This window comes from Diabrotica virgifera, chromosome 4, assembly GCF_917563875.1.
Source record: "Diabrotica virgifera virgifera chromosome 4, PGI_DIABVI_V3a".
Taxonomy (NCBI): Eukaryota; Metazoa; Arthropoda; class Insecta; order Coleoptera; family Chrysomelidae; genus Diabrotica; species Diabrotica virgifera.
In genome coordinates, this window is record NC_065446.1 from 28949070 (window position 1) to 28974561 (window position 25492).

The 25492-nt window shown below is 32.3% G+C and overlaps 1 protein-coding gene across 4 annotated transcripts in view; it reads left to right on the plus strand.

Annotated features, from left to right (window-relative positions):
* The first annotated feature begins 378 nt into the window (after positions 1-378).
* Positions 379-25492, plus strand: part of LOC114349354 (extended synaptotagmin-3) — an 84588-nt gene continuing 59474 nt past the window's right edge. For 2 of the 4 annotated variants that reach the window (XM_028299700.2, XM_028299701.2), the window contains exon 1: positions 379-1089. The gene's annotated coding sequence lies outside the window, so the exon portion shown is untranslated. Of the gene's footprint in view, positions 1090-24341; positions 24361-25492 lie in introns of those variants that run through there. The other 2 variants (XM_050648098.1, XM_050648099.1) reach the window with 2 other exon arrangements.

Consider the following 25492-nt stretch of genomic DNA (forward strand, 5'->3'; position numbering starts at 1 on the left):
ACATGATGCGAACATCATTGTTATGTGAGTATTTGTTTACTAATAATAAAATTGTTTCCTTATATTGTCAAAATATTGAACTTTCCTAGATAGTGTCAAATACTGCCGACGCACTGTTTGGGTGTCGGCAGTAGGGGTGTGATACTATCGCTCGAGATAATATTGATGACGTGCTGATGTGACCTCTTTTAATAATAGATAACTGTAAAGTACCTATTTTCAAAACTAAATTTGCTTGACAGTCAATTTTAAAAAATAAATCAGTTCAGTAAGAAAATATCTACGCCACTGGTTAACTGATTAATGTTTTTATACAAACACCATGCCACACCGCCTATTCAAATATAAACTTTTATTATTAGCATAAGATTAAATAAAACCGTGCTAAACACCACAGATTTTTCACATACACACCTAAAATACTTTTATTGTCTTATTCATATATTTTTAAACGTTTAATGTGTTAAACCTCTACTAAAACGGTATTTATTAGTTGTTTAAATATGAGAACATAAAACCAGTTATACGCGAGGTTTAGTTATTGTCAACATTTATCTCCGTAATTAATTCAAACAACAAACAAATAAATTATTTCAGATAATCCTAAAGTTCGAAATTAGTTGTATTATTTTTTTGTGAATAAGGCCCTGCGTGTTCCGGAAATTGCGTATCGATTGTTGCCTTGGCGACTCTGCATAGTGCCCTAGAACACTTGTGGATTATATACACGTGCGCGTTTTAAGAAAAAATGTATTCAAACCTCGGCGGACCAAAACACCAAAGTCAAAGGACAAGCAGCAAGCAGTTGTTCTTTCTGTCTACCACGACGTATCGAGAATGCTGACGTAACTCGTGAACATTTTAACAAAACGTACGAACCACATTAAATAGTGTTTGTTCAATTAAAATGATACGGAGGAACAAAATAATGAGAATGTTTGAGTATATTTAGACTTTTTGCCTATTTACTTTTAATTGCCGCCTCTCTGTGACAGTAAAACATTTTTTTTCAGATAAGTGAAAGTAATTTCAAAGTACCACTGGACTGGAGTAAAAAAACTCGTGAATCATAGTTCTAAAGTAGCACAGGTAAGTAAACATGCTTGTGTATTGTAAATGTAAACAACAATGAATTCAATGTGAGTTGCCTACAATCAGTTTTTGTAAAGACAATGCTTAATAAAACCATTGTTTATAGTATTGGAGTATCCTCCAATACCTTAATCAATGATAAAACATTACATTTGATCCGTTTTTCGCCGTGGATCACTCTGCTCTGCATTTTCATTGTTTTCTTATTCTTTCTTGCTTCCCTTGACAGGTATAGTTGTGTGATTTGGCTCGATTGGTGATTAAGCTGCATTCATTTCTGCGTTCTATTTTTGTTCTCCAGTTAGGTATCTTCATTCTGTTGATATCTTTTTTGATCTGATCTTCCCATTTGCGTTTTGGTCTTTCTCCAGGTGTTGTATTTGTAGGTTTTTACTTTGATATTTAATTTATTAATGTGTCTACTTCTCGTATTAGTGCATGCCCTATGTAGTCATATCAACATTTGAGCCTTTGTATGTCTGACGTCTGACTATTAATATGTATACCTAGTAGATAGGTACACATCTTCATATAATATGTGATCATTTATTTCGTTGTTAAAAATAATCGTCTGAATTCTGCGTTTTGGATTTTTTTAACCAAGATCCTTATCTATATCCTTTTATAAGGATCTTCCTTTCTATTATTCTTAGTTTCTCTTCATCTCTATTAACCAGGCACAGGTACATTGTCTCTGGGTCTCTGCTGCGTAGGTTGTAACAGTCCTGATTGCTGTTTTATAATATCTTCTTTTTGGTGTTTTTGCTCATAATGTGTTTTTTAGTAGTTTTTGGTATTTCCAATAATATGCTCTATTGATTCATATTGGATAAATTTAATATGATAAGTACTACTAAACTAAACCGACCTACTTTTTTAATTATTATTTGGTTGACACTAATTTTTATTGACCTATGATATTTTATATCGCTTTACAGATAAATACTAGGTACTGCAAATACGCAATAAGGTTTTAGTAGCCCAGTAAATGAACGGGAAATACGGCGACACCGTGTAATTTTCAAAAGCAACTCCGAATTGCATGAAAATTTGGATTTAGGTTCTACTTACCCTCCACTTCAATGTTGAAATTGTACCGTTGGTTGCTTTTAATTGGGGAGTGACAGTCACCCCTTCTCGGGGGTGAAAAAACATAGGTTCAAGAATATTCAAAATAAGACCGGAAATGGATAAACTGACTGATTTTAAGCAACTTTTGTTCTATAGAGTTTTTTATGTAAGTCAATACTTTTCGAGTTATTTGTGATTGAACATTTTTATTTTTCGACAAAAAAAACTACGTTTTCAGACCGTTTTTCGCAAATAACAAAAAGTAAATATTTGATCGAAAAAAATATCCTTAGCAAAAGTGTAGCTTATAAAAAACAGAAAAAAATGGTGTATCAGTAAAGTCTATCAATCGAGTAAAAACAAAGGTGTAGCTCATGAAAAATACGTTCTTATTCGTCTAATTCCAAATCAAATATTTTAAGGTGAAATTACCGAAAAATTAAGCATTTTTCGGGAAAAACCCATTCAAACTTTTTTAAAGTGTTTATAAAAAGCTTTATTTTAATTATTAGAAGATTCTAGCATTAAAAATAAGCGAGTTACGCTCAAAATAAAGTTAGCTCTCTTTTTTTTTGATAAAAAAATCATGAAAATCTTCCCGTGTTTAGCTCCCCAAATAAAATTAATCGCTACTGCTTTATAAACAATTTACTTGCTTATCTATTTTTTATGTGATCTGTCAGTCTCACCGGTTTAAAGTGCTTATTTTTGAAAGGGTTATAGTTGAAAAAGCTTGAACGGGTCACTAATCACGAGTGTATGCAAATTTTGAACAGCCATATCTTAACCAATTTTTGTCTTACGGAAAAACAAAATGAAACTGGCATATTTATAATAGCAAAACCTACATTTTTTTACTCAATATTTTTCTTATCACTAATACTTTTTAAGTTATTTTGAAAAAAGGAAATTTTTCAAAAATTTTTAGAAAATTTTTTTACAACTACATGTATATGTATTTTATTTTAAGTTGTGCATATAATATACCTAAAAGCACCTAAACTATTTAATTTTGAAATTTGAACTCTTGACAAAACCGCATCCATAGAAAAAGTACAGTGTACAACAATATGAGAAAATACATATTTCTTCCTCGCTTGATTTGCGGCCCTCGCCTCGTGCCAACAAACTTCTGCGCTCGTAAGAAATATGTCTTTTTTCTCACTTGTTGTATAATATACTGGCTTATTAATTTTTAAACATTTCAATTTTTTTATTATGTTTCCGACCTATTTAAGAGAGCGGTTGTCAATTATTATTCCTGGATTTACCACATAACTTTTTTTTGAAAAAATCCGAATGCCACTTTTCACATCCAAATGTAGACATTTGAATTTTGACATTCACAGATCCGCCAGCTACACTCATTTGAAATGTTGTGTTACAGAAGGAATAGCATGGACACGGAAGAAAACGAACACGGAAGTATTGCAAGAAATGGGCAAAAAATGCGAAATAATAAATACAATAAAAATAGAAAGTTACAATATCTGGGACACGTAATGAAAGGACAGAGATATGAAATGCTAAGACTGATAATACAGGGAAAGACCTCCGATTAGGAGACGGTACTTAAAGAAGAAGAGGATCCGCCCTGGTCTAGTAACATATTATACATGTTCTACCCATGGATAATGATTGGATTCGGACTCTTCTGTGTAGGAGTATCTACTCTTCTGTGTAACCACAGGACACCAGGCAAGGCACTTGAAAGAATTTTTCTATATAAAACATTTGGATTAGTTTTATAATTTGATTGTCCTTGCTCCTATTCTGTGCGCTTTATCGTTTTCTTCTTACTTTATTTAAAGTGCAATAGTTTAAAAATAGATATGATGTATTTGGGAAATTTTATTTAAAAGAAAATTAATGTACTAAGTAATTAAAAACAAGTTTAATTGAAGTTACCAGTAATAATCAATTAACAGTTTTAAATGTAAAAGTACATTTTCTTTACATTACTAATATCTAAATTGGAATTACTTAAATCTGTTTAGCGTACTTTAACCAGTACCGCAGTACCTACTAATATAGTCCAGTTAATGAATGTAAAATACAGCGTAACTGTATAATTTTCTGAGCCAGCACCTACTAATATAGTCCAGTTAATGAATGTAAAATACAGCGTAACTGTATAATTTTCTGAGCCAGCACCGATTTTGCACCAAAATGTGACAATTCAAAATAGGTTATTACTTACTCTCTACTTCAAAGTTGACTCTGTGTGTAGGGTGCTTTTACCTGGGGAAGATGCCACCCCTTCTCTGGGGTCAATTTTTTTTATTAAAAAAACAGAGAAAATGAATATCTTAACCAATTTTAAGCAGCTTTTGTCCTATACATTTTTTTTCTGGAAGCCAATACTTTTCGACTTATTCACAAGTGAAAATGTTAATTTTTTCACAGAAAAAATACTTTTTCAATTTTTCTAAAAAATGTTGCTTATGAAAAATAAAACGAATGATGGGTGGATGGTGTCTATAGCCCCATAAGCGGAGAAATAGCTTATTTAAATTTGGTTCGTTTACGTCAAATACCAAAATTGAAAGTTTGAATGTGAAGAATGCAGAAACAAATGCATTTTTCGTGGAAATCTTATACAACCAATTTAGTAGTGCTTGAAAAAAAAACCTTTTTTTATAAAACTCTCTAGCGCCAATCCTAGGGAGTTATGAAAAAATAGTTGGTCTGTCCGTACCCCTTTACAATTCGCATTATTATCTAATGTACTCATTTTAATATTATTTCCGCCCTTATTTTTGAAAGGGATCAAGCTAAAAAAGCTCGAACAAATTGCTGTTTAGTAAAATATGCAAACTTTGATTGGCCATATCTTAGGTACCTACTTAACTTTTATCCTAAAAATTTAAATATATGTCTTAAATACTTACGATGTCGGGATAGTATCACGAGGTTTTTTCCTGGTTTTCCCTCGTGATTTACTGTGGAATCTCGAACGCGAGAATTTTACTGTCATCGTTGCATTTGGTTGTCTTTTTAAAGACAGATCACATGCTATGATTTTTTGTGACGGATATTCTTGAGTTGGGATTGATTTCATGTAATCGAATGAACTATCTTTTAGTAAAGTCGTCCCAGGAACGCAACTCATAAATATTGACGATATCATTTTAAAGTCTTCTACTTTAAAATGTATAATATACGTCTGAATTGCCAATATAAATGAGTCAGATTAAATAAATTATTAGAAGAATTTTTTTACTTAGCAACAACATTTTTGTTTACTTTAGTAGTATTTTGTATTTTGACAGCCAAACCCGATTTGGGCTTCGAAACGTTAATAAAATCTTTTTGGTAAAATTGTGGCTTATTTCCCAATATAAATAGTTGATTATAAAAATGTCACAAGGAAATAGCTTCAGAACAACATTAAATATATGTATCCTAAAAATAAAAAACCAAAATTTTTAGAAAGGTAAAACCTACAATTTTGTGCTTTACAAAACTTTGTATATCTCTAATAGTTTTTGATTTATTTAAAAAAAAAGTAAATTTTTTGTAAAAATACAACTTAGTTAAAGTAAGCGTTTTAAATATATATATTATAAATAGATTAATAAAGTGAATTATAAAGGATTAACGATTATTTTTAATTGGGGTGGTAATTAGGGGGTGATTTTCACGTTTTTTGTGGTTGAAAAAAATACCAACCAATCTTATTTTGTCATAACTGCTTTAGGATTGGTGTTAGAGACTTTTATAAAAAATCAAAATAAAGATTTTTTCAAGCACTACAAAAAAGGTTGTATGAGATTTCCACGAAAAATGAATTGGTTTCTTCATATTTCACGTTGAAGCTTATACATTTTATCGTTTGACGAAGAAAAACTAACTTTCAATAAGCTCTTTCCTCTATTGTATTGGGGCTACAGACACCAGAAGCCAACCATCTTTTTATTTTTTTTATAAGCTACATTTTTTATAAGAATGATTTTGTTAACAAAATTCATACTTTTAGAGTAATTCGCAAAAGGCCGTTTGAAAAAGCGTCAATGTTTTTTTTTTTGTTAAAAACCTGACATTTTAATTTGCGAATAAGTCGAAAAGTATTGACTTTCAGAAAAATGTATGGAACGAAAGCTGCTTAAAATTATTCTGAAGCCATTTCCTTGTAACATCTTATGTAATTTACTATTTTATATGGGAAATTTAAATTTGAAATTAAATTTATTTGACATTTCGACTTCCATTTCGGAAATCGTTATCAACATACAAAACATTCATAATAAAATTGGTTAATATACAGTGCGCTGGAATAAGTGTTACCCCCTTATTAACTTATTTATTTTTAGCACATAAGCAAAACGCTCGGACAGGTCGATTTTTAAAATAATCATAGTAGGTATATTATAGCATCAATGTTTCGAACTTTACGCGATCTCTCTTCAGGTGACAGGCATAACTTTGATTTCTTTAAATAGGAAAGTACATCACACCTCATTTAAAAGTCTTTGAAATACAGATTAAAAAAATGTATAATACCTTAATTCTTTTTGAGAGCGTAGGCGCAAAAGTTCGGTCGAATTCTTTTTAAACGAATTTATTTTTTTCGAATCCTGAGAAAACTAATAATTATTTTTGAAAAATTTTAACGCAGAATGAAAGATTACAATATTACCGAGGGCAAAAAGTCCCTTAGAATAATCACAAATTTTCTTTTGAATGATATATTTGAAATTAAAAATCAGACTAAATTTTCTCATTTTTTCACCCCTGTGATTTATTAAAATAAACATTATAGAAGTTCTCAGGTACTTTATCCATCGATAATACAGTAATATTTCATTCTGCGTTTAAATTTTTCAAAAATACTTATTAGTCTTCTCAGGATTCGAAAAAAAATAATGCATTTAAAAATAATTCGACCGAAATTTTGTGCCTACGCTCTCAAAAAGATTAAAGTAATATACATTTTTGTAATCAGTATTTCAAAAGCTTTTAAATGAGGTGTCACATGATGGACTTTCCTATTTAAAAAAAAATCAAAGTTATGCCTGTCACCTGAAGAGGGATCGCGCTAAGTTCGAAACATTGATGCTATAATATACTATGATTATGTATTTTAAAAATCGACCTGTCCAAGCGTTTTGCTTATATGCTAAAAATAAATAAGTTAATAAGAGGGGGTAACACTTATTCCAGGCACTGTAAATGTTCATTCCTGGTTTTTGGTGCAAGTCGGTCCAGGCTCAGAAAATTATGCGAGAAAAAGGTCATTGACTGGAATCGAAAATTTCATTTTCTTGTGCCCTGTGTAAAAATAGGTCAAAGCTAGGAAAGAAATCTAGGATGCTTTATCGATACAATGCGGTAGCTTTGTTTTTGTTTGTTTGGGTTATATGACTGCGGACACTAAATAGATTCGCCAATTTTACAATGTTTACTTGTAACTTCAGGCCTTACTTTTCTTAAGGAAAATGTTAATTATGGGATTTAAGTACAGTGATTCGGAAAATCCATTGGCAAACAATAGAATGTAAGAAAGTAATTATTAAGAGCAAACAGTAGCGAGCAACACGTAGCAACAAACGCGTTCCAAGATTGCGGCTCTAATTTTGAATATTTTGTCGAGATATTTGGCACACATATTCATAATATAATAAAGAATGGCGGTACAGAGCCCAATTTCAGAAATATGTTAGTATGTGGAAATTACTCTATAACTAAATAAAATATTGACAAAAGGAGCCTGTACCGCCATTAAGAAAGACAAAAAAATACACTTTCTTCAAATAAACTTTTTTATCCCGTGCCTAGATTTTGTGTCACATTGGAACTACTAAAAATCGATTTTTTTATAACAAGAAATCGAACGTCACTGACTTGGCAACATTTCGCGCCTATGTGTATAAAAATTATTGTTTTTGTCACTGTCAGTGTCGAATTACCGACGCACTGTTGCCTCACTTTTGAAAGTTCGCAGAGCTTTCGCAATCTTGGACCGCGTTTGTTGCTACCTGTTGATCGCTACTGTGTGCACTTAATATAATAAAGCGGCTCTTTTACTTTATATCCATTAAATTTTCTAAATGTAAAAAGTATAAAAATATTCTGAAATGACTAAATACTGCCTAAAAAATGGAGTTGATAGTGATTAATGCATGTAAGGAGTGGTATGTTTTAGGTTCTTATTCTGGTTACTATTATGGATCGTTGAATATCATGTTGGCTAACACTTTCGCTAGATTACAGTAGTTCGAAATAAAACAGGTTAAATAATTCTGCTACCTAGCCAGTAGAATTAATGCAAAAGGTGGAGTCCAGACAGCCAAAATAGGCCTTTGGATTGGAATCCTCTCAATCAGAGATGAGCACTGATTATCCAAAACACTAAAATAAGAATATTTAATAGTAACGTTAAATCAGTGCTACTATATGGAAATGAGACATAGACAATGACAGAAGGAAATGCAAGTAAAATCTTTTTCTTCTTAAAGTGCCTATCCGTTCCGGGTGTTGGCGATCATCATGGCTATCTTGACTTTGTTTACCGCAGCGCGGAACAATTCAGTGGTAGTCGTGTTATACCATTTTCGTAAATTTTGAAGCCAGGAAATGCGTCTTCTTCCCGGTCCTCTTTTACCATTTACCTTCCCTTGCAGAATCAGTTGGAGAAGGCCGTAACGTTCTTGATTTCTCATTACATGTCCAAGATATTATTCTAATTTTTTTGTTTTGATGGTTATGAGAATTTCACACTCTTTCCCCATTCTACGCAGGACTTCCACATTAGTAATTAGGTCAACCCAGGATATACGTAAGATGCACCTATAAGTAAAGTAAAAAGTAAAATAGGCGCATCTAAGTAAAATCCAAGTTTTTGTAAATAGATGTCTACGAAAAATTCTGAAGATATATTGGCTCAACACTAACAAATGAAGAAGAGTGGAGAAAAAGTAAACAAAAACCAATTAGAACAACAATAAAAAAGAATGTGTGTGTACTTTGTACGCACGTAAAAAGTTATACTTCTATTATATAATTTCAACGAAATAAATATACTTAACAGTTACAATACCAAAAATTAACAATAATTACCAAAAATTAACCAAAACTTAATTAACAATACCAAAAATAAAAAAAAATGAATATGAATCGTCCGGGATTTGAACCCGCGATCTCTCGATCTCTGGTCCAATGCTATACCAACCGAGCTATCAAGCCCCGTGCTATTGACGTGTCGGATATAATTACACATCACGGTGACAAATAGATCAAAGTGAAGTATAAAAATAGATATTTTATTATCTTACGCCCGAGGAAGACAAATCCAAAGACATAAAAATTATAATAAATAATACATTTTTTACTAAGAACACTACTATATTCTTTTAATGACTTATTTGCGCTGATACATACATAATTTGAAAGATTAGCAACGAACTACATAGTGTCTGTCTGCGCATGCGCCAGGGAATTATAAAATTTCACCCTCGATCGTAAAGAAGTATAACTTCAAAAAGAAAAAGATGGAACTGGCTGGGTCACACATTGAGAAATGAAAATACAGACATAACAAAACAAGCACTCAAATGGAATGCAATAGGACAAAGAAGCAGAGGACAGAGGACGACCGACCAAAACATGGAGAATCACAATTGAAGATAACTACAAAAGTATGAAGAAAACCTGGAAGGAGATGGTAGCCATTACCAGAAATAAACATAAATGGAGAAGCTTCGTGGATATAATATGTTTATACAGTGTCCAGAAACTCCCCGGATAAACGAAGACCGGAGATTCCTCAGATAATTTTAAGACAATTTAATCCAATTGACCTACTCCGAAAATGCTTCCTAAGGGAGCTAGAGCTCTTTAAAGATGTCGTCTTGTAATTAGTTTTTTTAAAATACTTCCAGAACGCTTTTATTTAGAAAAACAAAAACTGGTACGCTTATTTATTTATCTTCCAGAGATAAGTCGATTCCATCAGTTTCGAATTTCTAGTACCGGTCATAGTGGTAGGGGAGCCCAAGCGGGGATTTTTGCAGTTACTCGAGCGCGTCAGATTGTCATATGGAGGGAAACCTGGTATCCTGCAGATGTACCTCTACCATATATTGGCTCTTAACACAGGGGAGTCCGTTAAGGGGGGCCCGAAAAAAAAATCTATCCTTAAAAAAGCTCGAAATTGTCAGATTAAGATAAGGTAAGTTAAGTACATGCAAAAGAGTGTATATTTCAAAAATTTGACGATTTGAGCCGGGCGTAAGGAAATGGGTGAGTCCCAAAGTTTCACAAGAAAAAAGCGGATATTTTGCGAAATGAATGACAAATCGAAAAACTAAAAAATATGCGCTCAATATTTTTTAAAAATCTATCGAATGATACCAAACACGACTTCTTACGGAGAGGGGTGGGGGGTAAATTTAATATTTTAAATACGAATCCCGCGATATTTCGCGAAATGAACATCAGATCGAAAAACTGTAAAATACACTTACCTATTTAATATTTTTTAAAAATCTATCGAATTGCACCAAACACGACTCCCTATGGAGGTGGGGTGGGGGTTACTTTAAAATCTTCAATAGGAGCCCCTATTTTTTATTGCAGATTTGGATTCCTCACGAAAAAATAAGTAACTTTTATTGGAAAATTTTTTTCGAATTATGCATAGATGGCGTTATAATCGGAAAAAACGATTGTTGGAAATGGAAAATTAAATTAAAAATGGCAAGCGCCCACTAAAATGGAAAATGTTACTTAACTTTTTTTGGTTTTAGGACCTACTTTTCACAACCCACTAGGTCTCCAAAGCGCTCGAGTGACTGCACATTTAGCATACTTTGCTCCCCTACCATAGGCATCCGTTTTGGTTAGGGCAACGGTTATTTTTTATCGCATAACTTTTTTGTCTTTAACTTTTAAACATTTCTGATAATGAATTATTAAACTGTGATGTATTTTAGTATTCTTTCGGTATTCTTATTAATTCGGTATATTAGGTATTCTTTCGGTAAGATGCACCGTTTTCTAGAAAAAACAATTTGAACATTTTTCGTTTTTTGAATTTGAAATAATTTTGAAAATTTTTTTTCTCTGATTACACGTTTTTTTAAATGTCTATGCATCGTCGTTTGGTTCAGATTTATTGTATGTAATGTGTTTGCGACATATTGTGCAAGAGATGACGTAGGCTCTCTCCTTCTAACGATACTTTGGTTTTTTTCTGTTGGTAAAATAGTTGATTTTTCTAACGCGTTAAATATCGATTCTATTTTGTGTTGTCTCAGAGTACTAGTACCCTATTATGTGAAGAGTACAACGGAGAAAAACTAAATAAAATAGCTTTAAAATTATGTTGCCTTTCTGTATTCGGATTGAATTATTTTGAAAACGATTTATGAGTTTGAAGTCGAATCGTATTTCTACGTAGGTACATTTTTTGTGGTTAATTTCCAAAAATAAATTAAGTAGTTAAAACGTAAAATGCCACAAACTTGCTTCAAAACGATATTACTTTACAAAGGTTTTAAATAGTGATTAAGTAGGTACCTACCCATACGTCTAATAATACATTACCTAGTAATTAATAAAACTCAGATAAAGATAAAGCACAAAATGTTACAATAATCTAGTTCCTTGAAACGAATATTGTAGTGATAAAACTATGTTAGTCCGATAAATTAAGAAACAGAGGTGGGGACAATCTTTAAAAAAGAAGGTATCTTTACTTTAATATTCTGCACACAAAGAATATTTTAGTACTTATAAATAAAAAAAAATTAACACCGACAAATATGGCCATCCAACTTCTCAACAACGCACAGAAAGAAGGCCCAAGAGGACAAAACCCTTCGAGTTAGTGCGAAGTGAAAATAGTTGGTGTAAAAGCAAAGCAAGGCTTAATATAGGTACTTACGCGTGTAAAGTGTAACCGTGTGTAACTATTACTGTAAGTTAGTACCTATGTATGTAAAAGGACATTGGACCTTAAGGGGTTATACATTTAATACTTTTCGTATTTGAACAATAGTAATAATAATTATTATTTTTCTTTCATATGTACCGCCGAAATTTTGAATATTATAGTAATTTTTGAATAGTAATTTTAACAAATAGTCCAAGCAATGAAACTTAAAATAGGACAAAACCTCGCAATTTTTACAGAATAGATCGATTTGCTTGAAAATTTGAGAATAAGTAGGAGATAGTCCAATTTGGGAAAAACATTCATTCTAAGCAAAAAACGTTCTATACATTTTTTTGATAAAATTAATATTTTTCGATTTATTCGGTATCGAAAGTGTTAGTTTTATTTCGAAAAAATCAATGTTTTTAATAAGTTTTATGCTAATACCTCCAAAAGTTTTGGTTTTATCAAAACAAATTTACGTAAGAAAAATGTACCTTTTGAAAAAATAAACAAAACCGTGTTTTTAAATATTCTTTAAGACCAATAGTAATCGAGCTATACTTTATTATATGTTAGCTCTTCTTCGTCAAATGCTAAATATTGTAGTTTCAAAGTCAAAAGACGGGAAAAGTATGCATTTTTTGAGGATAACTTATTGAAACTAATTTGAAGTATTTAAAAATGTCTATCTTCAGAAATAAAAAAGTCTCTAGCTTAAAAATTAAGCGAATTATAATGAAAAGAATGTCAGTCCCTATTTTTTCAGCGAAAAAGTGATCGGAAGCAACCGCCTAATCACCACCCTAATTAAAATTAGTCATTGACCTTATTTGGTCTTCTTTATTTATGTATTATTAATAGGTTCTAGAAATTTGACAGACTTAGAATGATTAGTTTTTAAAAAATGGAGTTAAAAGCGAATAACGAATTTTTGTAGTTTGGAAAAAATGGCCTTATCTTCAGAATAGAAAGATTAGCATCAGAGATACGAAAGAATGTTTAAATATGAAATTGTAGCTTATTTAATTCGCAAGGACATGGTTTAAAAAAAATTTTTCCACGGCAAAAATTGAGTGAAACGTAAATGAGTATTATATCGAAAAACATTGATTTTTTCGATATAAAACTAACACTTTCGATGGCGAATAAATCGAAAACTATTAATTTTATCAAAAAAATGTATAGAACATGTTTTGCTTATAATGAATATTTTTATCAACTTTTGCGATCAAAATATAATAAAAAATTTCCACCCCCGAGATGGGGTGGCAACCACCCCCATGGAAAAAGCGCCTTGCGGCATTATATAGATTTTGATCCTTGGACTATCCGCTAATTATTCTTAAATTTTCAAGCAAATCAATCCATTCTGTAAAAATTGCGAGGTGAAAAGCTTCAGTTCCTGGACTACATCTGTAACAATGTAGGCTACAATAGAACTGCTTATTGATCTTCTTGATCAGATTATAGTACCTACCAAGTACCCTTAGTTTGTTGGTATAATAAACAAAATAAAATAATAGCTATTTGTATAACAAGGGAGGAAAGTGCTACTTTTCCTCCCGAGAATGAAGTTTACTGTCCGACGCGTAGCAGAGGGCAGTAATTATTCAAGGGAGGAAAAGGCACTTTACTCCCATGTTATACATATGATTTTTCCACCTTCCTCAAATAACAAGTCATTTTTTCATTTTTAAATAATTTATTTATGTAACTAACTAACAAAATTTATTAGAGAACTAAAACTAACAAGTAGGTATATTATAACTGTCAACTGTCAAATATAAGTCAAATTATTAATGTAAACATTGTTAAATCAAAATAACAATTTACTATTTTTTACCATTCTGCAAAATACAGGGTGTTCTATAAATAAACGTTAAAATGTATAGATACTTACGTAATAGATAATAGAATATTGTATAGGGCGTCAATAACTAATTTCATCAATGACGTCACTTTTACTTTTACTCCCTCCTAGGGAGGAAAAGTCATAGATATAATAACCTGTAGATTAGGTTAGGCTATGGGCCGCTCTGTGGATCGAGGTGTAACGCCGATATCAAGGACGCCATTGGTCAATATTCATTTTGAGTGGTCTAGCCATCTTTGTCCGTCATATGAGCGGTATCGCTTAGTAAAAAGAGATAGAGAGACCACCGATCGACTGCCCGCGCGTTACGCTTTTTTGCTCGGTATGCCTTGTCTACGGTTAACATGTCTCTGGGAAAAGTACGACTTTGGTCCCTACAATCAGGTCAGGAAAAGTATACTTTCGGTAGAGGTAGGTGGAAAAAATATGTATCCACGTATTATTTATATGGTCAACACTATTTTATTCGGGTCGCGGACGTTTCCCCAACTGTCATCAATACGACTAACTTCACGCGTAACTTTGATACGAGAATTATAAAAAAAAATATGCATTGAAATCCAGATCCCGTAATTCGTTAAGCGTGATAAAATGAGTACAAAGACATACATATATTTGTTTCTTTGTAATTACAGCTTCAATTTACCGTACATTTCTCGTAGACTCTGCCGATAAGGTAGAGTTGGGTTGGGGAAAAGTCGCGCGCCCATTTTATTCAATGTACAAAAATCAAACAATAGCTATTATTATACACATGTATCATGGAAGATATCTATTAAAAAGGGAAAAATTAAACCAGCCAATTTTCAGGTTGGTAATAGCTATTTGTATAACAAGGGAGGAAAGTGCTACTTTTCCTCCCGAGAATGAAGTTTACTGCCCGACGCGTAGCGGAGGGCAGTAATCATTCGAGGGAGGAAAAGGCACTTTACTCCCATGTTATACATATGGTTTTTCCACCTTCCTCAAATTAATAACAAGTCATTTTTCATTTTTACTTAATTTATTTATGTAACTAACCAACAAAATTTATTAAAACTAAAACTAGCAAGTAGGTACAATATAACTGTCAACTGTCAAATATAAGTCAAATTATTAATGTAAACATTGTTAAATCAAAATAACAATTTACTGTTTTTTACCATTTTGCAAAATACTGGGTGTTTTATAAATAAACGTTAAAATGTATAGATACTTACGTAATAGAAAATAGATATTGTACAGGGCGTCAATAAGTTATATTTCATAAATGACGTCACTTTTACTTTTCCTCCCTAGGGAGGAAAAATATTTTCCTCCCTAGGGAGGAAAAGTATAACTTTGCTCCCTACAATCAGGTCCGGAAAAGTATACTTTCGGTAGAGGTAGGTGGAAAATGTTTATTTCCATTGCCAAAGCAAATATCATAAGGAACGATTGTTACCTTACTTAATGTGCTACTTTTAAGATTTATGGAGGTGCTTATAACTGTTTACTTGGTATTTATAAAGTAAATATTGTTATCCTCTACAAATTGTTAATATGAGAATCTAACAATAAAACACTGAAAAGGTTTGTTTTCTATACTTCCACAAAATTTATTACAACTATGTGACTACAGCTGTTTCGGCAGAGTGCCTTTCTCAAGTGATTTAGTTTACTATGTGTTTGCCTTTTTAAAGTCTTTAACTGAAGAGGTTGAGAAGTGGGGAGCTGTTGGTCATTCAGAATTATATCTGTATTTTTCAATTTACCTATTAATTTCCATAGATTCTAATAAAGATAGCTTAAGGCCTTTATTTTGAATATGCAGAATTTGAAACTGTTCATTAAAATATTGATTATGATCTAGAAGGTGAAGTGCGTATGTAGATGTGTTTGTTTTTCTATTGTTGAAAGCCCTTTTGTGTCCTGCTATCCGTTTGCCAAAGGTTCTGCCAGTTTGACCGATGTAAGTTTTCGGACAGTCACCACAAGCTAGTTTGTAAACACCATTCTGTAGTTGTTTTCTCTTTCGGCTCTTATTGTTCTTAATATATTTGCTTAAGTTGTTGTTAGTAGTAGAAAGAGAAAACAACTACAGAGTGGTGTTTACAAACTAGCTTGTGGTGACTGTCCGAAAACTTACATCGGTCAAACTGGCAGAACCTTTGACAAACGGATAGCAGAACACAAAAGTGCTTTCAACAATAGAAAAATAGACACTTCTACATACGAACTTCACCTTCTAGATCATAATCATTCTTTTAATGAATAGTTTCAATTTCTGCATATTCAAAATAAAGGCCTTAAGCTATCTTTATTAGAATCTATGGAAATTAATAAATTGAAAAATACAGATATAATTCTGAATGACCAACTCGAGACAAACAGCTCCCCACTCCTCAACCTCTTCAGTTAAAGACTTTAAAAAGGCAAACGCATAGTAAACTAAATCACTTGAGAAAGGCACTCTGCCGAAACAGCTGTAGTCACATAGTTGTAATCAAATTTGTGGAAGTATAGAAAACAAACGTTTTAATACGAGAATAATTTTTCTGCTGTAGATACATCAAACGCCAAAAACTTTATAGATTAATACATGTACCTATACAAAATTATTGTAAAAAAAATAGTATTAAATGTAAATAAAGCAACATGTCAATTTTTGATTCAAATGCGGCACATTTTCAAAAATGTTGTTTCGCTTTCATCCGGCCACCCTGTATACAATACTTACAGGCCTGGATCCCGCATAGCAAGAAAAAAGTTGATTAATAGCAAGCTGAAAATTTGTTAATAGCTTAACGGTGTCTAGTCGGACAAACTTTGATGTACGGGAACACTGGAACAGGGGAAGTTTTAATTGTGGAACAGTTTAAAAATTTGGTACGCCAGATTACGAAAACGTCCCATGCATTTTGTCGGACAGAACATCCAACTGATTTGTTACCCTTTCATTAAACTCTCATGCAAAAATCAGACTGCTATTACTAAATAACACAATTCCTGTCATTCGACATGTTCTTCGTGTTCCACTCATTAAAATGCCCAGTTGGTGATAAACACCAGTCTGATTTTTGCATGAGAGTTTAATGAAAGGACAACAAATCAATTGGAAGTTTTGTACGACAAAATACATGGAAGGTTTTAGCAGTCTGACGTTCCAAATTTTTAACCTGTTCCACAATTAAAATTTCCCCTGTTCCAGTGTTCCCATACATTCAAGTTTGTCCGACAAGACACCATTAAGCTATTAAAAAATTTTCAGCTTGCTATTAATCAACTTTTTTTTGGTACGCAGAATCCAGGTCTATTAATTAATTGGTCGGCAAATTAAATTTCAATTCGAAACTTAATCCTTGTACTAGTTGATGTTTTTAAGGTTTCTTTATTGATTTTAGATTAGTACCTAGCCAGATTCGTGCATGCTTTATTAATTGTTAGAACGCGTTTGATACTGTAAAATTTTATACTTTGAGACTACAAAGTATCGGAAATACAAGAAATGCAGAATTAAATCGTTGATCTGAGTATTATTATATTATTATCATAGATCTATAAAAGTCATTCGACCGTGTAGAGCTAAATGACGTAATTCACCTGTTATACTGGGTTGGGATAAAGTATGGAACCAAGCAGATATCTTTGAAACGAAAAGAACAATATTTATGAAACTTTGCATGCAAGTACAGTGATGCAAAAGGCATCCGTTGCCATATTTTTTGTTACTACTCCACTTCCGGTTTCACCGGAAATACCCTTAACTTATTTAATTTAAATGGGACACCCTGTATATTTTTGCGGATTTTAAAAGAACTTGTTATTTTTAATTCATACATACCAAATTTGGTCGAAAAAATTTGTTAAACAGTCTGTAGATAATTTTTTGTATTAATACAACGTAGTAGGAAATAAACGAGTACCATCTATACTGTAGACTAAAATTGTTGTTTACATGCACTGCATGACTTATTTGAATTTAGTATAGTGGGTAAAACTGTTACTGAACTAATTAACAGAAATAAGCTGTATTAAAAATAGTTCATTTATAAGTGAAAAAGATAGTATTGAAATATTAATGATAATCGGTTACGGTGAATTTTCATTTTTTGGAAGTGAATTTTCCAAATCGATGGATTGGACATAGAGGATTCATAGAGTGGTCCGCTTGTTCTCCGGACCTCAACCCGTTAGATTTTTTTTCTTTGGGGTTATCTAAAACCACGTTTTTACGTTACGCGACCAACATGCTTGCAGGATTTGAGACAAAGGATAATTGATGAATGTGAATACGGGGAGAAATCTTGCAAAAAGTGTCTCACGAATTTATTTATAGGCTTGCACCTTGTCAGGAGGTGAACAGCAAACATTTTCAACATTTGAAATTATTTTTTTTATTTTTTAATATCATTGGTCTAACATAAATAAATTAACCTATTTTTTAACTGTAAAGCGATTTATTTCTTGTTTTAATAGTTTTTTCTTCAAAACTTGGTATGTATGAATTAAAAATAACAAGTTCTTTTAAAATCTGCAAAAATATACAGGGTGTCCCATTTAAAGTAAATAAGTTAAGGGTATTTCCGGTGAAACCGGAAGTGAAGTAGTAACAAAAAATATGGCATCAGATGCCTTTTGCGTCACTGTACTTGCATGCAAAGTTTCATAAATATTGTTCTTTTCGTGTCAAAGTTATTTGCTTGGTTCCATACTTTATCCTAACTCTGTATAAACTAAACATAGATACCGTCAGATATTATCAAGACTATCGAAAACATGTACAGCAGGAATAACATACAGGCCAGAATTAATAACAAACTAACACAGCCGATACAAGTGGAAAGAAGCATACGTCAAGGAGACTCATCGAGCCCGCTGCTGTTTAACCTCATCATGGATGAAATTATTTATAAAGTCAAAAACCTGAGTATAGGGTACAGAGTGGGTAAAGAAATTATCTCTATAGTATGCTATGCAGATGATGCCATACTTATTGCAGAGAGTGAAGATGACCTTCAGAGACTTTTATATCAATTTAATAAAAGAGCAAGAAAGTTCAACATGATAATATCACCAAATAAAACAAACAGTATGGTAATAATAATAATATCGTATGGCATTTTTGCCGGGGAGATCCTTTCGGATAGTTCCAGCGCTAATTACATCTTTAACCCTGTTTCAAGTAACTAGTGTCGATGTACACTAGCCCAGGGGGACCGACGGCTTAACGTACTCTCCGAGGCACGGTGAGACGGCTCGTGTCATTATTGGAAATGAAAATGGTTTGTCTTTGGTAGGGATCGAACCCACGTATACTGGCGTATGAGGCCAGCGATTAAGCCGTTACTCCACGGCCGCTCACTCTATGGTTTTATTTTATTTAGCGTATGGCTTAAGTATATCACAGAATATATTTAGATTTATGCATTATACAATGCATCACAAACAGATGTTCAATTTTTTTATATATTCGATTGACCCTTCGGTTGCCATTACAAAGTCTATAGGGTCGCCTGTGTATGCTCTGCGTGGGCAGTCCTGAACAATGTGACTGATCGTCTGTCTTGCAGCGCCGCAGTCACAAGAAGGCGAGGGGAGTTTACCCCATCTGTGGAGGGAGTCGGCGCATCTTCCACAGTTTGTTCGAATTCGATTAAGGGCTGCCCAAATCTTACGGGGACGTTCAAATTCGCCAGGTTTCCCTATGATGTCCGGTAGACTATGGTAATGCGGATCTGTCCTACTTTCCCAATCTTCTCTCCATCGGGTATTTAAGTCAAAGTTGGATTGCTGCAGCGGTTGAGCAGATTGTAGAGGGGGTAACCTGGATCGGAGACGGTTTCCAAGAATATCGGGGATGTCGTTGTGGACTAGAAGCTGGCGACTGTCCATTATTTTGTTATATTCTTTAACCAATGCATGTTCGCGGCGTAGGTTGGTGGTGCTATATTACTAAGGGTAGGTAGCCACATTGTAGGGGTGGGCTTAATTGTGCCTGTTATCATACGCATAGTACGGTTTAGTTGGGTGTCGACCAGGTGGGTATGCCTGCTATTTAGCCACACTGGAGCACAGTATTCTGCCACCGGATATATCAGGCCAAGAGCAGAGGATCTTAATGTTGATGCTGTGGACCCCCTGGTATTGCCGCAGAGTTTCTGTATTATATTGTTGCGTGTTTTCAATTTTGCTGCTGTTTTCGTCAGGTGTTCTCTGAATGTGAGCGTTCTGTCTAGAGTAACCCCAAGGTATTTCGGGTATTTATTGTGTTTTAACAGCTTGTTATTAAAATACACTCGCAATTCTCTGTTTGCCAACTTGTAGTACTTGGCTGTAGTCTCCATTTCTTAAGGTATTCGCTGAGGATGGATAAGTCATTCGTGAGAGTCATTCGTCCGAAGGAGTATAGGAAGGATAAGGAAGAGATGGATTGACAACCTGGATATTTGATGAGGAGGCCTCCGAAGATGGAACAGGCTTAAGTCTATTAAGGAAGCAGGAAGAAGAAGAACGCGTTTGATACTGTAAAACTTTATACTTTGATACTACAAAGTATCGGAAATACAAAAAATGACATTGATAGATTTTGTTTAGCTTTATACATGACCTACTACATGCCAAAGAATTTATGAATATGAATGAAAAACTTTTTTAAAAGCTAAAAGAAAAGTCACGAAACAATATTGATTTATACCTACAATTTTTATGAATTCAGTATTTTCCAATAAATATCTTTTCCTGATAATTATTTAAGTAAAGTGGTGTAGGCGTGTCTCTAGATTGGATTACAGTACCTAAGCTTTTTATTTATTAATATCCTACCTAATATAATATAAAATATATAATATAAAATAATATATAATACAAAATTTATATTTAATCCTTTTAATCAAAAATATTAAGGGAAACATTTAGTATAAGCATATAGGCCAGGAACCGAAGCTTTTCACCTCGCAATTTTTACAGAATGGATCGATTTGCTTGAAAAGAAAATAAGTACATAGTAGATAATCCAAGGATCAAAATCTATATGATTCCGAAAGGCGTTTTTACCATGGAGGTGGTTGCCACCCCATCTGAGGGGTGGAAATTTTTTATTACATTTTGACCGCAAAAGTTGATAAAAACATTCATTGTAAGCAGAAAATGTTCTATACATTTTTTTGATAAAATTAATAGTTTTCGAATTATTTGCTATCGAAAGTGTTTGCCGTAGAAAAAATTTTTTCAAACCAAGTTCTTGGGAATTAAATAATAACCTACAATTTTGTATTAAAACATTTTTTCGTATCTCTGATGCTAATCTTTCAATTCTGAAGAAAATGGTATTTTTTACCAAACTACAAAAATTCGTTATTCGCTTTTTAATCCAGTTTTTTTAAAACTAATCATTCTAAGCCAGTCAAACTTCTAGAATCTATTAATAAGACATAAATAAATAAGAATAAATAAGACCAATGACTAAAAACACCGCTAACTTACATTATTATGCTTCGAATTGGATTTCTACTTTTTTTTTCAAAAAAATATATTGATTTTTTAACCGTAACTTTTTTATTTTTTATCCTAGAATGTTCGGTAAAAAACAATTTTGTAGGTTTTTACAAGATCTATTAGCCTATTAATATTAAATCTTTTTAAAATCCTCAGTAGCAAAAAGAGGTGACTTTGAAAGGTTTGTTAAGATGATCTTTGCATGTTATTACAAGTTTTAATTGTCAATAGCTAACTCAATTTTTGTCGAAGAAAAAATTTTTGCAAACCAGGTTCTTGGGAATTAAATAAGCTACAATTTCATATTTAAACATTTTTTCGTATCTCTGATGCTAATCTTGCTATTCTAAAGAAAAGGTCATTTTTTCCAAACTACAAAAATTCGTTATTCGCTTTTAAATAATTTTTTTGAAAAACTAATAATTCTAAGACTGTCAAACTTGTAAAACCTATTAATAATACATAAATAAAAAAGTCCAAATAAGGTTAATGACTAATTTTAATTAGGGTGATGATTAGGGGGTTGCTTGCGATCACTTTTTCGCTGAAAAATCATTATAAGTCACTTACTTTTTGAGCTAGAGACTTCCGTTTTTATTTCTGGAGATAGATATTTTTAAATACTTTAAATTAGTTTCAACAAGTTATTCTCGAAAAACGCATAGTTTCCCGTCTTTTGACTTTGAAATTACAATATTTAGCATTTGACGAAGAAGAGCTAACATGTAATAAAATATAACTCGATTACTATTGGTCATAAAGAAAATTTAAACAAACGGTTTTGTTTATTTTTTCATAAGGTACATTTTTGTTAAGTAAAGTTGTTTTGATAAAATGAAAACTTTTGGAGTTATTAGCAGAAAACTTATTAAAAACATTGATTTTTTCGATATAAAATTAACACTTTCGATAGCGAATAAATCGAAAACTATCAATTTTATCAAAAAAATGTATATAACATTTTTTGCTTAGAATGAACGTTTTTACCAACTTTTGTGATTAAAATATAATAAAAAAATTCCACTCCCGAGATGGGGTGGCAACCACCCCCATGGTAAAAGCGCCTTTCGGCATGATATAGATTTTGATCTTTGGACTATCTACTACTTATTCTTAAATTTTGAAGCAAGTCGATCCATTCTGTAAAAATTGCGAGGTTTTTTTCCTAGTTTAAGCTTTATTACTTGGGCTAATAAGTTTGCAGTGATATAGTTCTATATAAAGTATAATAAAATATAAATATGTAAGTGTTGGCTTTTAGGTTGCCAGTTTTAGTTGTTGTTGACAGTAGTTCTTTGTTTAATTTATTTTTAATACAGTACGTTCATAATTTAACTAAATAATTGTGGTCAATGGTCAATGTTTGTAAATGTGGTTATGAGACTATCTTTTGTGCTGTGCCATTTCTATTATCATTGGAAGAACTATTTTCGAAGTGGAAATTGAAGCATCAAAGTAAACGTTTCTTTAATTAAAATTGTAGTTCATTTCGGTGAAATATAGTAGACTAGCTGACCTGACGTTGTTTTTACATAGGCGTAACCAGGGGGGGGTTGGGGGTTATAACCCCCCCCATTGGGATGTACTTTGAGCTCTATACGCTTAACACCATAGCCCTCAGATACCTTCCAGTAGTTGTAACCCCCCTTTCAGGTAGTTGTAACCCCCCCTTAGGATCATCCTGGTTACGCCTATGTGTTTTTACATCCTTCCATCTTTTTTTAGGAGACCAACTGACCTTATGCTATCAGGTCTTCCCCAAAAAGTTGTATTTAGTAGTCTTTAGTACTATAGTAGTATTTAGTAGTCTTTCATCATTCAATCTCAGTACATGTTCCTTATTTCCTGATTTTGGCTTTAGTCTCCACTCTCCTGTTAGCTCGTCTCTACAAGGCTCAAAAATCATCCGGAGTATCTTCCGTTCTAAGATTTGTAATTTTGTTGGTTCATGCCGCGTCGGTTCAATGTCCACGTCTCACTTCCATTAGTTATTATTATAATTACATAGCTCTATTTCCTGACGTGATTTGTTACTACAAAATTTGTTACTACGTATTTTTACTACAAAAACGTTATTACGTAGGTCAAAATTTTTGACGTAAGAGAACTGTCAAAACATTAGAATGTGACTTTTCATCATGGCCACGTTAATGTCATTACTTGTCAGAGATATTTTTATTTGTTTTTGTTTACTGTACAAATAATATCTCTAGTTCTTTATTCTAATCAAACGGATTTCATCAATTGCGGAAATATATTATTCATATCCCAAAATATTTGTTAATGTTAACGAAAATACATAATGATATTCCATAACATCAACTCTAGAATTGAATTTCTCTAGCACAGCTAAAATACGACACCAACACGGAACTGCCCGATCTTGTATAAGCGTCCACATGGTATTTTAATAAGAAAAACGTAATCGCGATTGCATTGAGAATTTTATAATTATATTAATTAAATAACCAAAAACATTTATTGTTATCAATAATATAAATTTTCTAAACCAATTATTTAAGTTCAATATCAAACATAGCAATAATGAAAAGTCACATTCTAATGTTTTGACAGTTCTCTTACGTCAAAAATTTTGACCTACGTAATAACGTTTTTGTAGTAAAAATACTATAGTCCAGAAAGCCACTGCGCATCCGCTAGGAAAAATATTCCGATTCCGATTTTTTGCACAATCTTACTCAAAAAGGACCCCTTTTAACAAATTTGCATGTTGCCAGGACCAAAAGTGGGTCAAAAATTTTTTAAACGTTTTTTTTTGTTTTTTTCCTAATATTATTTTTTTTGCATGGAACAAAGTATTTTTTAGGTTTTTTGGATCATTCTAAACAGAAAAGGTCTTTAGTGACTTTTCTCTAAAGTTGATAGTTTTGGACATATTATAAGCGATTAAAAATTGAAAACTTGCGAAATCGGCCATTTTTAACCCTCAAAAACTATGTGAAAAACTGAAAATTTGAATGTTGCCAAGGTATGTAGATATTCTTCAAACACCCGTGTTGAGCTGCCCCTCCCCCCCCCACACTTGCAAAAATTAAAAAACAAATAGCCCTGATTTATGAGCTATTTATGAGCTCTCATTCCCCAAATTAAAAATTTTGAGCTTGTTCAGAGAGAGTAAACAAAGGTGACATGGTGCCACCTTGCGCCTTTACCCTGAGGGTGGATACCGCCCCTTCTCGGGGGTGAAAATTATTTTATAAAAAATAACTGCACAAATCAATAAAAGGACAAATTATAAGCAACATTTGTTATATAAAGTTAATAAAATAAGTCAATACTTTTTAAGTTATTAAAGATCAAAGATTTTAATTATTCGTGAAAAAAATGCATGTTTTGAAGCGGTTTTTCGTAAATCACTTAAAAACTGTAAGTTTTTACAAAAAAGTTAATAGTAGTTTAATTCGTATAGCTTATATTCTAAGAATAAACTCTTAAATCACGCGCATTTCGACTATTGAGCTACAACCCCTTCGCAAAAAAACCATCCCATATTCCCGGTTTAAGAGAGAGTTGTACTTAAAGTAAAGTAAAGTATTGTTGGAGTTATTATTTTAAATATGATTTTAAAAAATCTAAATTTTTCAAATTTTCGTAAATTATTTGCTTTTGATAATAACTCCAACAATACTCGATACACGTAAAAGATGATAGGTAACGAAATTTGTGTTTTTTGTATTACTATTCAACATAATTCCTGTCATTTGACATGTTCTTCGTGTTCCACTCATTAAAATGCCCAGTTGGTGTTAAACATCAGTCTGATGTTTGCATGAGAGTTTAGTGAAATGGTAACAAATCAATTAGAAGTTCTGTCCGACAAAATACATGGAACGTTTTCGTAGTCTGACGATCCAAATCTTTAACCTGTTCCACAATTAAAACTTCCCCTGTTCCAGTGTTCCCATACATCAAAGTTTGTCCTACTAGACACCGTTAAGCTATTAACAAATTTTCAGCTTGCTATTAATCAACTTTTTTTTGGTATGCGGGATCCAGGTCTATGATATTTTGAGATCCACCGATGGGGAGATATAATACTTATTTTTATATAGAAGTTTCAAAATTTGGCAAATCTGTTTCTGTTTTCTGTTTTTTTTTAT